Below are 17,342 nucleotides of genomic sequence, written 5' to 3'. Positions count from 1 at the left end.
CCACTAATACTAACTACAAATAGCTACTGTCTGCCAGGTACTTGACTTTCATTATTTCATTTATTTATTTTACACAACAGTTCTATAAGAAAAATCATTTTCCCCATTGTGCAAACATTTTCTACTGGGACATTGTGACTGAGACTCAAAAATGTTCCCACAAATTATAGAATTAATGGCACAATTAACAAAATTGAGAGAGTCTAGTTGACTCCAAACTTTGACTCTTTTTACTGTGCTCTATCCTCATAAAAAAATTATATCACTTTCACTCCCAGCTAAAATTGGATAGATTGTATACAGTCTCATTCAAAGGTTCATGAAATAGTAAAACCAGAATATAAAGAGATTTAAAAATGTGTTAAGGAATTAAGGAATTAATTCCATATATTAAGGGTTAAGGTTGTCATGTATTAGGTATTTAAGGAAATCATCTAGATAATTTTGACATATGAATATAATTTTTTTCTGTGTTGATCCTTGGCCAATTTTACCATGATAATTAAACAAATGCAACCAATCTAAAGACTATTGGTATATTAGTGACTCTTAAGTCCAGAGTGCCTGCTATCTGCTTTCTACACACACACACACACACACACACACACACACGCACAAACACACACCCCACACATATGTGTGTAGACAGAAAGAAAATATCTGTTTTTTGCATGATGGCATATAGTGGGACTGAATAAACATTCATTTGAATGGAGAATTCTTGGAATTTATTTATCCATATTATTTATTTATTTATCCATCCATAGAGAAGTATTTGTCTCTACTTTTTTATGAAAGCATTTACCAAGAAAAAAATATGAATTCTTGCCATTTGTGACAACCTGGATAGAACTGGAAGGGATTATGCTAAGTGAAATAAATCAGAAGGAAAAAGACATATACTGGATGATTTCACTCCTATGTGGAATGTAGAGAAACAAAACATAGGAACAATCAAAATGAAACCAAAATAAACCCTAGAAATATGGTTGCAGAATTCAAGCTACTGGAGGAGGGTGGGAGGGTGAGAGTGGGAACAAAGTGGATCAGGGATGCAGTGATCTATGGTAATGGACTTTGGGTATATTGGTGGTGGGGGTGGTGTGGTGACCTACATCTGAGGAGGTGTGATCCTATACCCCTAAATCATGTACAGTGTTGTAAACCAGTGTTACCCCAATAAAAATAACTTGAAAATAAGAAGAGACTTAACATATAAATAAGGTCATGCTTATTTATTGTTATATGTGTTGACCTTGAACTGTAGTGTCTACTAAACACATCATAAAAGGCAATGTGGTATTCTGCAGAGAAGACAGGAGATAAAGAATACCAAAACGTGGGTAATAGAGGGGTCATGTTATGAATGCTAGAACTTTTGCAGTACAATAAACCCTCATGTCATGTCCTCAGTAAGTTCTTGGAGTTTAAGCAAAACTTATATAACAAAATAGGTCGCCGGATAAGTTGTCTCATGTTTGTTTTTTTTTCTTCTCTTTAACCTTATAATTAAATGATGTTGAATGAAACAACATTATTGGAGGACCTGCCGTAAGCCATGATTTGTGTGTATACCCAGAACGGGGTGGAAGGTGGTATTGGCATTTCTTTTGTTAAAGAAATAATACTCACTTTTTACAGAAATACATGATTATGTAAAAAAGTACAAGTAATGAAAAATTATCCAAAATCCCCAATCAGCACCTGCCCAACGCCTAGCCACTGACTCCCAGCCCCAGCCAGGTTCCTGCCTGGCTGTGAATTTCCCTTCTCCATCCTGGCTAACCAGATGCTCTGATGGCTGTCACCTTGACTCAGGATTGCCCAGAGGTGTCAAGGAGCTTTAAGGGACTTTCTCTCAGTTGCTTTTGGACCTCCGCCTGGCAGGGACATGAACTCATGTAGGAACTCTCCTACAAGCATGTTGTTCCTGTGGGGTGAATGTTGGGTGTAAGCACTGAGCTGTGATCACAGGGATTTACTGGGGATTCTCTTGAGCTGTGAAGTCTTCCTACTTTCTCCTCTGTGACTCCTGCTCCTTCCTGATGTCTGTGACCCTGAACAACTTCCTGCTCCTTGCTGAGTTTCAGTTTCCCAGTCTAAAATCACAAGTTGAACTGGTTAGGGGACCCCTGGGCTTTCCTCTCTTAGGAGTGGCTCCTGGTAGCCCCAGGAAAGGGTCAGACATGGATCTGCCTCCCCTTCCTGTATCTGCTCCTCCAGGATTGCCCTCCAGGATTGCCCCTTTCTGTTTCATGACCCTCCACAATGCTTTCTGCAGATAACAAAACAAATCTCTTTCCAGTATTTGAATACTATTACCCTAATTTCAGGCTGCTCAACATCTTGCTGGATCCCTTCTGTCAATCATAATGCACAGTACTGTTACATTGCATTCCATTTGAGGCCTGGAAGCAGCCAGGGGTTTGGTCTTTGAAAATGATGCTTCTACAGACTGCTTACTCATCTTATCAGATGACTCTGGTTAAGGGAAGTTTTTCAGTGCTGAACTCAAAGACTGCGGTTGGGTCAGGAGGTAAAGGTAAAAGTCAGCATAATTATATTTAAAATCCTTAGAAAGTAGGAAGAGAATACTGCCTTCCAGCCTCATCTTTTGATGTTACTAGAGATAATTTTTTGAAACAGTGTGCCACCTATTTCCTATAAACTTTGGTTAAAATGCAAGTAGATAAGGTGAGATAGCTCAGGGAAAATAGCCTATATTGCTAATAAAGTATATATTTATATATATATTTTTAATATATATGTATCTTCAAATTATTTAAGTGATCCTTTATTGAAGAAAATTATCTCAGACAAAATTGTCATTTTGATTAATAATTAGAGTGGTATAATTAAAGAACTGAATTCAGATACCTGAGTGTGATTTCAAATTTAGGAACTTACATATATGATCTTGAAGCAGTTACTTAAATTCTTTGATTCCCAAATCCTTTTTCCTCGAACTGTTATTTGACCCTATGGATATTATTAGGATTAAATGTAATAATGTGTGAAAGTATATGGAGGCATCAGAAAAATTTTATTAGAAATCTGTCTAGTTTTTGCTGCTATTGTTTAATAAAGTCTAATGGCTTTAGAATAAGGTCTGGGCCTCCAACTGTGAAGTCAGACAGACGAGTCAAATCCTAGCTCTCTCACTACTGGTGTGATGCTGGGAAAGTTACTTTCCACTCTATTTCCTTATTTGTAAAATGGGAAAAGTAATGTCTTCATAGGGTGGTTATGAAGATTAAATGAAATAATAATACATATAATGGCTAGATTTGTAAACACTCTGTTCTTTCAAATTCCCAGAGAAAGAGATGGTCAGCAGGGATTAGGTAATTAAAAGGTTTTTTGGGGAAACTGTCTGTGAAGGATTAAAGAAAGGGAGGGAGAGTAGGAGAGAACTGCCTTCAGGCTTCAGTCTTGGTCTGACCAACTCTGCAGAAGCAGGAGGTAGGGAGCACAGGATCTCACACTACAACACTGTTCTAAGAAAGCTTCACCAGGCCGATGGAAAATCTGTGAGCAAAAGTTATCTGTTAAAGGAATCCCATGTGACCACAGTATTCAGTATAATCTTAGCTATTAGTAAAAATAATTGACAGTTGTCACATGCTATAATTTACAAGTGTATTTAAATTCAGCTCTTGAGTTTTCCTGCCTGTCCCACCCTCCCGAAAGAAAAGTACAATCCCTACTGCCAGACATTGACATTAACATTTGAGACATATGTTCTTAGACTAACAACTTCTTATATTTTATAATACAATTTTGTTAGCCAGAGAACAGTTAAGGAATCAGAAGATCTGTTCCAAATAACGGTTTAAAAATGCAAACATTAGCTAAGCAATTGGTTTTTAACATTGGGTGGTTAAACAAACTGCTGTCTAAATTTCAGAATTTGGGTCGCCTATAAATATAACAATTTTTAACTGCTGAGTAATGAGACAATCCGTAGTTGAATATTAGCCTAAACTTGAGCATCCATTTCCCTCCTACCCAAAGATAACTCCAAGTTTAAAAAAATCGAGATATTATAGTTCTGTAGGTTTCCACCACTATCCCCTTACTCCACATTGTTGTTTTTAATGTGCAATTGTAGAACTAGTTAGTTGAGTATTAACCTACATTTTTGTTTTAGATATGTGTGGCCTCAGAATTTGGATATAAAATATGTTTGTTAGCAGAATCACAGTTGAATTTGAAAACAACAGATTCAGACTAACTTCCTGTCTTTCATCTTGGGATGAAAGCTCCATTTTGCCAGTGCAGTAAATGTTCTCATATGGTCTTCTATTGGGGAAGGCCTCATTCTATTGTGGAATTATTATTTATTGTTAAATTAATCGCTTTTAGGATGTGGTTGGGTTAATTTGTAAAGACTTGTTATTTTCTATAGTCACCTTCAATCTCCACAAACCCACGCCTGGTCTGAACTTACAGATATTTTCCATAGCATTCTCCACCTCACGATTTCCTGGGCCTACGGATTTTTCATTTCTATAACTGGTTTAAAAACTATGTTAATTATTTCTGCTCCCACCTCCAGTTTTTGGCCTTGTGAAGCCTCCATCCCAAATGTTCTAATCTTACCCTCCATCATTAAGAATCTAAATTTAGGACTCTTATTTTTGTATCATGCTTCCAGAAAAAGGCATCTTGTTTGTTCTTCTCAGGGCACATAATTACTCTTTATTTCTGTTGGTTAATATAATAGTCCTTTCCCCTCCTCTTTTATCGTTTGTTAAGATTTAATGAAGATAGAACTCTTCCCTAACCATTGCCACTGAGTGTCAAAGATGTTGTACAAATGCAGTTGTTTCTAACAGTCAGTAGCCATTGCCACCTCACCTAAACTTACTTGCCACACTCCCTTTGGAGAATTCAGCTAATTTAACAGTTAGTCTGGAGTTCACATACCTTAAACTCACAAAACTTTAAATGCAAGTTTTGTATATAACTACATGGTAATATATTTCTTTATGTGTTTATGAAATCCTGATTTATCTGGATTGTAATATGTTGTTTTGGTTGAAGTGAAAATCTAACTTCACACAGAACATGTTGTAAGAAAAGAAAGTATTTTAGTAGCCTCTTGAGATAATTGTTAATATTTTTCTTTGATTCTACACCAAAATTTAATAAGTGGTAGTTTCTTAAAGTTTATTTGCAATTTTGACTCTAAATCATCAATCATTTAAAAATTTTTTTTTATTTAATTATGTGTGTAAGAACTGGGGTACAGGCGAGAGGTGCGGGGCGTGGGGGGGGCGGTAAGAGAATTCACCAAAGACAGAGTGGGAAGCAGAACAGGCAGATCTACTGAAATACACAGCTGAGGGGAGCAACCATTGGGACAGGAGAGGTCTGCTGCTCCATGTGGGTTAGCTCCCTGGCAGGGGATGGAACTCAAGCAACAGTGGCAGGCCATAGCTTGATAACACTGAGAGTTTAACCCCAGCACCACCAGGGAGGCCCTGAAATCATCAATCTTTCTGTATTCTGTTACTTAGAAATATCTTTGTCTATATTATCTTGTACTTTGAATATTTTACAAACGCATGATTTTCTTACAGCATGGAAAATATTTAATTCATTTAGGTATGCTATCTTCCACATCTTAATATCATTTATTATATAATATAAAAAATTCTATTTGTTAATATCACCAATAATCTTATCAGGTAAATCTGAAAATACTGGGAAATTATCCATCTAACAATATGTGCATTTTCCAAAATTCTCATTTTTGCTTTGAAAGCACACATTTTATCATTGGCAACAGATATTGTCAAATGTTTTCCTTGAAGTTACAGCCTAATTTGGTTAATTTTGAGAATGTGTGTGGTGTACTCAAAGCTTGAATTAGTAAAATTTCTATTTTCCACCATCTCATGAAGGATATTATTAAGTGAATGTGGCTTTTTTTTTTTATTCCAACCATATGATGGTGAAAAATGATTGCCATGATAGGGAGGATAATTGTCCCCCAAAGATCTCCAACTGAATCCCTAGAAGGTGTGAATATGTTATATGGCATTAAAGTATTAATTTTATGGTAAACTAATTAGCAAATCAGTTTACTTTAAAATAGATTATTCAAGTCCAATATGATTAATGGTTCTTGAAATTAGAAGAAAGAGGCAAAGGCGTAATTCAGAGTGATGTGATGCGAAGGAGACTAAACTCATACACCTAACTGGAAAGTGGGAAGTAGCCCATCAGCCAAGGAAGTAGCCTCTAGAAACTAGAAAATGTAAAGAAATGTGGGCGTTCCAAAGAGCTGAAAAGAACTGCCTTGCTGATTATATGTTTTACCCTAGTGAGATCCATTTCAGACTTCTAACAGAGACCTGTAAGGTAATAAATCTGTTAGAGCAACTGAGATCAATTAAATCTATCTATGCATGTGTGTAGGCTGGCAGGGTCATTTAATCAAGATGTTAGCCTTTTCTGTAGTTCTCCTTTTAGCCTTCATTTGTGAAATGAACCTCAAGTGTAAAAAATGACATGAATCATGAGCTCTTATTCAAGACAATTATTGTCATTGCACCTGTGTGCATAATATGCTATTGAAGATCTGCTTAGATTTGGAAGTAAAAAAATATTTGCGTGCTAGGATTGAGTTGCCACACTGCATACAGGGATATTGAGATGCTGCAACTCAATAGGCTATTTACTGTGGCATACAGAACTGGAAGTGATACTTAAATTTGAGGAAAGCATCATTTAACATGTTAATCTGAATTTTATTTAGCTGATAATTTTGCTTTGATTCTATGTTTAAAATAATTTTGCTATTTAAAAGCATAAGGAATTTTACAACTCTTTTTTATCATTTGATTCATTCATAAAATGGAAATATTAAGACTTGCTTAGTATGTAATTCAGGCCTGATGTAGTTGTCAGATGTGATTATCAAATAAAAAAGACTTTCAGATTCCTTGAAAACTACCTGTCACAATGAGGAAAATAAAAGATAATAAATTTATGTGGTTATATACCCATAAATTTGTGGCAACTTATTTTAGCAGGAATGGAAAACTAATAAAGTTTGGAAACTGCCATTTGTGCTAGGGAATTATTCCTTTTGTATTATTAGTGCAAGTGTTTACTTAGTGAAAAGGCCTATAATGTTTTCTTACAAAAATAGTTTTGAACTTTTTGAACCCCCAAAAGAACACAAGGCCTCCCCGAGGCATATGTGTATCATATTTTGGAGTCTTTTATTTAACCTTTCATTGTTCTTTTTCTGTGCCAAACGAATATGCTAGAGACTGGGATGCAAAAGTAGACACTGTCCTTGTCTTAAGAAGGTTATAGTCTGATGGTTAAGAGAGATAAGCAAATCAATAATTACAGTGTGACAAGTGCCCTAACTGATAGATTGTGGCAGTAGTACCAAGTACACTGAAGAGGGAAAGATCTCTAGCTAATGCTTTCAGTGTAGTGGGAGAAATCACAAAAGTTACTACAAAATGTGAAATGAAATAGAGTTTTGATTTCTCAACAGCCTTCTCTAAACATTATTTCTCAACATCCTTCCCGACACATTATTGTCTGTCTTTGATTGTAGTCATTCTAGTGAGTTGTGAAGTGGTATCTCATGTGGTCTCAAGTTCGCATAATCATATTCTGTATTTATTGACCATTTGCATATCATCTTTGGTGAAATGTCTACTTAATGCTTTACCATTTTTTAAATTGAATTATTTGCCATTTCGTTGTCGAGTTGTAATAGTTCTTTATAGTTTCTAGGATACTATCCCCTAATCAGGTATTTGATTTGCAAATATTTTCTCCCATACTGTTGTTTTTTGTTTTATTGAGTGTCCTTTAAAACACAATGTTTTTAATTTTTATGAAGCCCAATTTATGTTTTTCACTTTATTATTTTTTCTAAGAAACCATTGCCTAATCGAGATCTAGATTTACACCTATGATACCTTCTTTGAATTTTATATATTTCAGCGTTTATTTTTAGGTGTTTGATCAATTCTCAGTAAATTTCTTTTATTATTTGATGAAAGAGTCCAATTTCATTCTTTTGCACATTGGTATCAAGTTGTCTCAGCAACATTTTCTTGAAGAGACTAATTTTTCCTCTTTGAATTTTCTTGAAACCCTCATCAAAAATCAATTCAACATTGTATGGGTTTATTTCTGGACTCTCAATTCTACTCCATTGATTGCTTATGCCTATTTTATGCCTATTTTACCATGCAGTCTTGATTGTTATAGCACTCTAATAAATCTTTACAAATGGGAAATGTGAATTCTCTAACTTTGTTCTTCTCTTTCAGCATTGTCCTGGCTATTTTGGGTCTCTTGCATTTCCGTAAGAATTTTAAGATCAGTTTGTTAATTTTTGCAAAATCAGCAGAGATTTTTTAATAGAAATTGCATTGAATCTGTAGATTAATTTGGGAAGTATTGCCATTTTAAAAATATTAAGTATTTCAATCCATAAACATGAACTTTCTGCTTATTTAGGTCTAATTCATTTTCTTTCAGTGATGTTTTATAGTTTTCAATGGACAAGGCTTGCACATTTCTTTTAAAGTTTTTCCTAGATATTTTATTCTACTTGATGATATTATAAATAGAATTATTTTTCTAATTTAATCAAGTTTAATTGATTTTCTAATTTAATCAAATTTTTCTAATTTTAATCAAGTTTCTAATTTAATCTAGTTTTATCAAGTTGTTAATTGCTAGTATAGAGAAATACAATTGATTTTTATTTATTATTTGATCCTGCAAACTGTTGAATATATTAGATCCAATAGTTGAGGGGGTTTTTTGTTTGCTTCTTTGGTTTAGAATTCTTTAACTTTCTACTTACAAGATCATATCATCTATAAGTAAACTAAGTTTTATTATTTCTCTTCCAATCTGTATACCTTTATCTGCTTTTCTTGCCTAATTGTCCTGACTAGAATTTCCAGTACAGTGTTGAATAGAAATAATAAAACTGGGCATTCTTGTCATGTTCCTGTTCTTAAGGACAAAGCTTTCATTCTTTTACCTTTAACTATGTCAGCTGTGGGGTTTTTGTAGATGTTCTCTATCAGGTTGGTGAAATTTTCTCCTATTCCTAGTTTTTTGAATTTTTTTATCATGAAAGGGTGTTGGAGTTGGACACATTCTTTACTGCATCTACTTAGATCACAATGTAGTTTTGTCCTTTTTTCTATTAGTAAATTGTTACTGATTCATTTTCCTATGTTGATTTAACTGTTCATTACTGGAATAGATCCCAATTAGTCATAGTGTTTCTATAATTTTTTTCATGTGTTGCAGGATTTGGCTTGCTAAGATATTGTGAATGTTTTGCTTTTATGTTCATAATGAATATTGATCTATAGTTTCCTTTTCTTGTGACATATTTGTCTGATTTTGGTATCAGGATAGTATTAGACATTAGAAAATATTGGGAATGGTTTCCTATTTTTTTTCTGTTTTTTGGGGGGAGAATTTAGGAAGGATTGGTGTTATTCTTTAAATCTTTGGTAGAAGTTCCCAGAGACTCCATCTCACCTTCGACTTACCTTTGTGAATTATTAATTCAATCCCCTTGTTCATATTTGTACTTTTCATCTTCTTGAGTCAGTTTCAATAGTTTGTAGGAAGCTGCCTATTTCATCTAGGTAATAATTTAATGATATGCAGTTGACCATACTACCCCTTTATCATCTCTTTTATTTCTATAAGTTAGTAATAATGTTCCCTCTTTCATTCCTAATTTTATTCATTTGAATTCTCTCCCTCCCCTTCCCCAGTACTACTATGGTTATTATTTGCTTGACATCTTTTTTCATCTTTTTATTTTAGTCTATTTTTTGCCTTTGAATGTAAGATATATGTCTTATAGATGACATGTGATTGGATCTTTTTTTTTTCCCTAGATTTGGTTACCTATATGGTAGGAGTTAGTTTTCACTTGCCACTTTTAAGATTTTCTCTTGGTTTTTGTCCTTCATTAGTTTGACTACCATTATGTCCAGATAACAATCTCTTTATATTTGTTCTACTTGGGGTTTGTGGAAATTTTATGATGAGTACATTAATATTTTTCACCAAATTTGGTATATTATTGAAACTTATTTCTGCATATATTTTGTCTATCCACTAGCTCCTTCTGGAAACTCCCCACATGTTTTTTGATATTGTTATGATTATCTGACATGTCTCTCTGAGTATTCATTTTTAACAATTCCTTTTTCTCTCTCTTCTCCTGTTTGGGTGATTTCTATTCATTTATCTTAAATTCACTAATTCTTTTTAGATCATCTTGAATCTGCTGTCAATCCCTCTACTGCATTTTCATTTATTATACTTTCAGATTTCCATTTGCTTCTTCTTTACTTTCCACCCAGTTTTATTGAAATATAATTGACATACAACACTATAAATTTAAGATATATAACAGATTGACTTGATTTATGTATATTGTGAACTGATTACCACAATAAATTTAGTTGACATCTATAAAAATACAAAAAAGAAAATAAGTTATTCTCCTTGTGGTGACTATGATGAGAACTCTTTGAATCTATTAATACTTTCTTAGCAGCTTTCAAATATACTATGCATCAGTATCAACTATAGTTATATTATACATTATGTCCCCTATACTTAATTATAACTAAAAATATGTACCTTTTGACCACCTTAATTTAATTTCACTGCCCTACTACATGGGTAACCGCACATCTGATCTATTTTTCTTTGAAGTATTTAGTTTTGTTTCATTTTTAGATTTCACATCTAAGTGAGATCATAGACTATTTGTCTCCCTCTGATTCATTTCACTTGTAAAATGTCCTCAAATGTGTATCCAAGTTATCACAAATAGCAGGGTTTTCATTTTTATGGTTGAATAATATTCCATTATATATATTATATTTCATATTTTCTTTAGCCATTCTTCCACATACAGACATTTAATTGTTTTCATAGTTGGCCATTTTAAATAATGTGTTTATGAACATGAGGATGCAGATATCTCTTGACATAGTGTTTTCATTTCCTTTGGCAATATACACAGAAGAGGAATTGCTGGATCGTATGGTAATTATATTTCTAATTTTTGGAAGAATTTCCATATGTTTTCCATAGCAGTTGCACCCATTTACAATTTCACCAACAGTATATAAGGGTTCCCTTTCTCCACACCCTTACTTTATTTTTTTGGTGGTAGTTATTCTAAAAGACTTGACGTAATGCTGTGGTTTAACTTTGATTCCTATTCCTTTAATAATTAATGATCTTTTCATGTACTTATTGGCCATTCTTATATATTGGAAAAATGTCTATTCTGGTTTTTGCCCATTTTTACTTAGATTGTTTGGGAGTTTTTAAATTTGTTTTTGTTATTGAATTTTATGAGTTCTTTATATATATTGGATATTAACCTTTCATCAGATTTTTTTTTCCCATTTAGTAGGTTGTCTTTTAATTTTGTTAACTGTTTCTTTTACTGTGCAGAGTTTTGGTTTTATGTAGTCCCACTTGTTTATTTTAGATTTTGTCATTTGTACTTTGGTTATCATCATATCCAGAAAATTGTTGCCAAGATCCATATTAAGGAACTTTTCTCTTTTGTTTTCTTCTAGGAGCTTTGAAGACATTTAAGTTTTTAATCAATTTGGTTCTTTTAAAAATTTTGTCTCATTGAGAATCTCTATTTTTGATTCATTGTTGTCTTTCCTTTTATTCTTTATATATGGTCTTTTGTTCTTTGAACATATTTATAATAGCTGCTTTGAAGTCTTTGTTTAAATCCAACATCTGGGGACACTCAGTTTCTATTGACTGCTTTTTTTCTTTTTCTTTGCATGTCTTATAAATTCTTGTAGAAAGTTGAACATTGTGGAATATATGTTGTAGCAACTTTGGATTCTGATTTTTTCCCTAAAAATTGTTGTTTCTTTATGTGTTTCTTTGCTTAGTGATTTGCATAAACCAAGTATGTGATCTCTATTTTCCCTTGTTTGCATTTTATGTTTGATTTTTAGGACTTACCCTTTTGCCTCTATAACTTAATGATAAGCTGGTGATTGGTCAGTGGTTATGATGTAACACTTCGAGTTGGTAAGTCTTCTGTCATGTCCTCATTATTTACTGATAGAAAAATACATAAAGTTTAGACTTTTTTCAAGCTTGCCCTAGCTTTGCTTTCTGCTGGACCTTTCACGTTTCCTCTGTGCATATGATGGTACATCCTCAGGGTTGGTCACGAATGTGTTACTGGCTTTGCTCCTCTCTAGTCTCCACTGTGCATCATTTTGGTCTTAGCCAAGAGTACATGTGCCTCACTTATGACCATGACCTTGAACTAACAAGCTCTATACTTTCTCTGTTTGCCGCTTCTAAGATTGCTTGCACTGAAACACCTCTGGTCTTGGGTATCACCCACCGCTCAAGCTCAAGTGACCCCCGTGGACCACAGCAGAGACACAGAAACATTTTCAGCCCTAATGATATATCCCATCTTAGAGGAAACGCTGTTCACTGAATTGTGATTTATGGTGATAAGAGTACCTTCAGACCAGAATACCACAGGATCATAGTGTTCTTACCTGAACACTAGCAATTTTTCAAATATAAACACTTCTCAAATTGTTATATTCCTTTTTCAATTTCTAAAGCACTGAAGTCATTGTATTTGTCAATTTTGTATAGCTTTGTAGTTTGTTTTTTAGAAGTGTTTGCTGATCATACTTAGTCATAGGTAGAAGTCCTGCTTCCCTGCTTCTAGTCTTGCTTTATGTATGTATTTTTTTTCTGTACTCTCTTAGAATGATGGAAAATTTACATGTTCTATTATTTGATATCTTTTTTTTTTTTTAAAGATTTATTTATTTATTTGTTTGTTTGTTTATACAAGCATTGGGTACAGTCAGAAGTGCAGAAGGGTGAGAGAATTCACCAGAGCCAGAGGGGAGAGCAGAGCAGGCAGATTTACTGAAACACACTGCTGAGGGGAGCAGCGGGCGGCAGGAGAGGTCTGCGCGCCATGTGGGACCCTCGCTGGTGGCTGGGGATTGAACCGGTGCTGCAGAGGCTGCGGGCAGCTTCACAACCCAGCGCTCAACCGCTGCGCCACCAGGGGAGGCCCTGATATCTTTTTTTTAAACAAGTCTCAGTTGTGAGAAAAAAATATTTTCTTCAAATATTTGAAGACTACTCAGCGGTCTTTGGCTGTATATGCATATTTAAAAATAAATTAAAAGTTCCTGAAAACTGTATTTGGATGGCACTGATTGGACTGGTACAGTTTGCTTTAGAATAAGCACATCAGGAACCATGAGTGTGCTATAAGTCAACTAGTGGCTGGAATGAGGCTGACTTTTGTTTGGGGCATACTCCCTTCCCTAGTTTTCTAGACATTTAATTCAGTGTCGAAAACAGCTCTTCTCCCACTTACTTATTTTTTTCCGTTTGCTCACAGTCAGGTACTTCCTATGTATGACAAGAAATAAATAAAGTAGTTGCTTGTACAAAAAAAGTAGGGGAAGGAGATTCCTTGTTTTTTGGACAAAGCTTCATTTGAATGTATATTTTAGCCTCACTTCTTCACAATTCTTCCAAGGATGTCAGGTCATTCCTTTCATTGCAGAACTATGCACACATTCTAACGTCTGACTTTTCCCACTCTGTTTTCCCATGAATGCTCTTTCATCTGGCTTATATAAATTTGTAGTGATGCCTCCGCAATCTCTTCATTTTTGTGGGTTTACAAATTCTTACCCCCCACTCCCCAACACGCACCTTCATTATCTTTTTAAGGGAATCTCTGGAAGGAAAAGGGGAAAAATACATGTTGACTGATCTTTAAAACCAAAAATTTTGTTTACACATTTTTAAACGGTTGCAATGTTAATGTGTACATGTTCGCTTGGATCTTATTTTTATTCCTTTTCTTAAACATTTTCTATATTGCTCTATTTCATACTTCATGTTTATTATTTTAATTAATTCCTCCTACACTGTCTTTACCCTTTCCTATCCTCCACCATCTAGCACATCCTCTCTTCCACCATCTAGCCTTTCCAGCAGGTAACCAAGTTAACAACTTTGGTAGTGATGTGTTAAACAATAAGTGTTAATTTTTTTCCCTCTAGTCAAACTGATTGACTGAAAACTCTCAAGAAGGGCAGTTCACCCTAGAGCAGGCTGACATTGTCATCAAGAAAAAAATTTCAGTTATCATGGGTTTTTCAAGAAATCTTGTGATTTCAACCATGGAGTGTAGGTGAGGGATTGTAGCTCTGTAATGGCTTCCTAGCACTGGCGTCTTCACTTTAGTTCTTAGATGGAACCAAACCATTTCCCCTGCTATAATTCCTCCGTTTTCACTGTTGTCCTAATTCATTTTCCAGAGTAGCCAAGTTGTTTATGAGGGATTTTGTATGTTTCAGGTGAAATAGATATTTAAAGTCAGAATGGCTAATGGAAATTTACATTTAAGCCCTTGTGTATCAGACACCAGAGGAAGACAAGAAGTTTGGGGGCATGCAGTAAATATAAAAATTTTGGAACCTTCTGCATATCAGTGTTCTAGTTGACCTAGGTCTAACCAAGAGATCAGTTTGACTAATGATAGAAAAAAAAAGTCTTTTCTACTAAATAACACATTTATTGCTTGACTTTTTTTCTTTTTCTTTTGTAAGGCAAGATAATATTAAGTATAAAGTATAGACTTTGGCATGAAGAAGTAAAATTTTATTTGTGCATATAGTAAAACTAAAGAGTTTAACAAGTGTCCTGGATAAATACATCAATATACAAAAATTATAGAATACATTCACATGTAAACAAAAAATGAAAACGTTTTCACAAAAAAGATGTTATTTACAATAACATTCAAAATATGAAATACATAGGAATACATCAGCCATAACAAGAGATGTATAAAACCCCCATGGGGAAAATAATAAAGCACTATTGTGTGACAGTAAGACTTCAATAAGTGAAATAATATACAGTACACATGGCTTGGAAAACTCACCACTTTGCAGGTGCTGAATTTGATCAAAGCAATCTCAGTGAAATTCCTAAGTGTCTGTTTTGGTTGGGAGGGGAGAATACTTGACAAAGATTCTCAAGCTATATAAAAAAATAAAGGGCCAATAACCAACAATAATAGCAGTTTATTTTGGTCCAGAAAAAAGGTAAGTATACTGACAGAAAGTGATCAGATGTATTGGTAATATTATTTGGGAGCTTGTTAAAAATACAGACTGTCCAGCCCCAAGCTCAGATCAGCTGAATCAAAATCTGTTTTAACAAGATAGCCCAGAAGAGTAGGGAAAAGATGGTTTTAATAAACAGTTCTGGGGCAACTGGTAACTAATGGGAAAAAAGTAATTGTATTGAAAGGCATTACTTATTTTATAAAGGTGCAACTATCCCTTAATCTATTTTATTTACATTTCTTTAGAAACAAATGAAAAGATCAGTGAAAATAAAGGAATATTTTAAATATGTATTTTCCTAGGTACTTCTATCATCATTGTCTTAACACTCCTCTTGTTAATAAGCTTTTCTTCAAAATTCCAGTTTCTTTCTGTATTTCCAGCATTGTTTAGCTCAAGCCTACATGTCATAACTTCATGCTAGTACTGTCACTACTAATAGAGACACCAAATGTTATGATTATGCCCTCCTTTCTCTGTGGCTGTTATAAAGCTTTGTCTAATTGTTTTTCTAGGTATGTTTTATGTATTTTGGAAAATATTCTGTTGGCAATAACTAAAGAAAGGGGCGAGTCTTCTACGGACAGACTGTGAGGAAATAATTATCCACCTACTTAGGATTAGAAGACCAGCTCATTCTTGGTCTTCTAAAACAAAATTAGGTAAGAAATGCTTGTCTTCATACTTTGAATAATTTGTACTCTGCCTACACAGTTTTCTTGAAGGCTTCTGTAATTCTATTCCTTTGGCTTCTCAGTGAAATACGGTTAGCATTTTCTTTTAGGAAGTTAGTGTGCCAGCCAGCTGTCAGCCTTGTGATGTACCTGATCTTGATGTCAGGGGAAGCACAATTCAATTTTAAACTAAGTCTTCAGCACAACAGTGCAGCAGGCATGCTAGCATCTCTCTTTATGTTCCTTTCTTTGAAATTCTCCCTTCTACCCAAATAATATAGTTTAATTTTTAAATCCTTTGTGTCAGATGAAACTCCACTAACTGATTTCACTTGTCTTTCATTAAAAATCAATGAATTGAATGAAATAATCTATTTCTGCTACCCTTTCTCATTTCTAGAAAATAAAGTACCATTGCTTATTTAACTTATGACTTATCTAAACATGTTGAAAGCATTGACAATAAGACATAACAATCAGACTCTGAAAGGAAACTGTGACAAGTTCAGTCAAAAGGGAAAAGAGGAATAATTTATAAAAGGCGCTGCAGATAATGATGCCAACCAGTTATTTTAAAATGCATCCATCTCACCTTTTAATGAATTAGATTTGTCAACAGCAAATGTTTTATGCACCACTTCTAATAAAAGTGGCACTCTAGGCTTGCAGTGCTTTGAGGTTGGTTTCTTCAAAGCTTTGGAGTATCTTCAATTCAAAGATATTTTTTAAATAATATATATTAAAAAGTATATTTAAATAATATTAAGGTTGTGACACAAACACCAAATGACAAAATTCAGGAGTTTCAAAGCAGAGGCTGACATTCCATCACTATTTCACATAGTAACTGTTTTTTAAATTAGGAGTATAACAGACTGATTTGGGAATTGTGTGTCAGTTTAACTTTAAATTCTCTTGTTGTTTTGCTTGGTGTCACAACCTTAACGTCAACTTTTCAGTCAACTTTTCAAATTGGTTTCTACATTTCCTTTGGTTTGGGGTCATTAAAAAATGCACATGCTAAATCCAAGAGGCATAAATAGATCACACTAAAGTGAAATTCCTTGCTTCTCTGGTGTTGAGAGACAACTAGTACCTGCCCTATAAGTGGGAAAATTAGCTCAGGCATTTTGGTAAATTTTTGTTTTTCAGGAATTTGATTCAGACCAATGTAAACCCAAATAACGAGACGTGATGTTGGTGTAGTTCTCTTCATAGTCTGTTCTTTTTGTGCCTCATTTTGTAATCATTTGCTCTTGTTGATTATCACCTTTATAGATGTTAAAAATCAAAGTTCCCAAAATGTCACTAAAAGTACAAGTGAAATCAGATCATTATTTCGATTGAAGAATCCTTATTTGGTGTATTGAGTGTACATAAACCCCGCCTTAAAAACTTCCACAAGACAGTCCTTGATATAACACACTTTTATGCAGATTTTTAAAAATCTTATTTT

At 34.0% G+C, this 17,342-nt stretch overlaps 1 protein-coding gene across 12 annotated transcripts in view; it reads left to right on the top strand.

Moving 5' to 3' along the window:
• KIAA0825 (KIAA0825 ortholog) overlaps positions 1–17,342 on the top strand; it is a 388,655-nt gene that overhangs the window by 1,429 nt on the left and 369,884 nt on the right. For 11 of the 12 annotated variants that reach the window (XM_054688522.1, XM_054688514.1, XM_054688515.1 and 8 more), the window contains exon 2: positions 15,728–15,874. The exons of the other annotated variant lie outside the window; for it this stretch is intronic. The gene's annotated coding sequence lies outside the window, so the exon portion shown is untranslated. The remainder of the gene's footprint in view (positions 1–15,727; positions 15,875–17,342) is intronic. 12 annotated transcript variants of the gene reach the window in all.

Source organism: Talpa occidentalis, unplaced genomic scaffold (assembly GCF_014898055.3).
Source record: "Talpa occidentalis isolate TD23 unplaced genomic scaffold, MPIMG_talOcc4v2.1 talOcc4.6, whole genome shotgun sequence".
NCBI classification, from domain to species: Eukaryota; Metazoa; Chordata; class Mammalia; order Eulipotyphla; family Talpidae; genus Talpa; species Talpa occidentalis.
The sequence above is the reverse complement of the archived record's forward strand: the minus strand, read 5'-3'. Positions and strand labels throughout refer to the sequence as shown.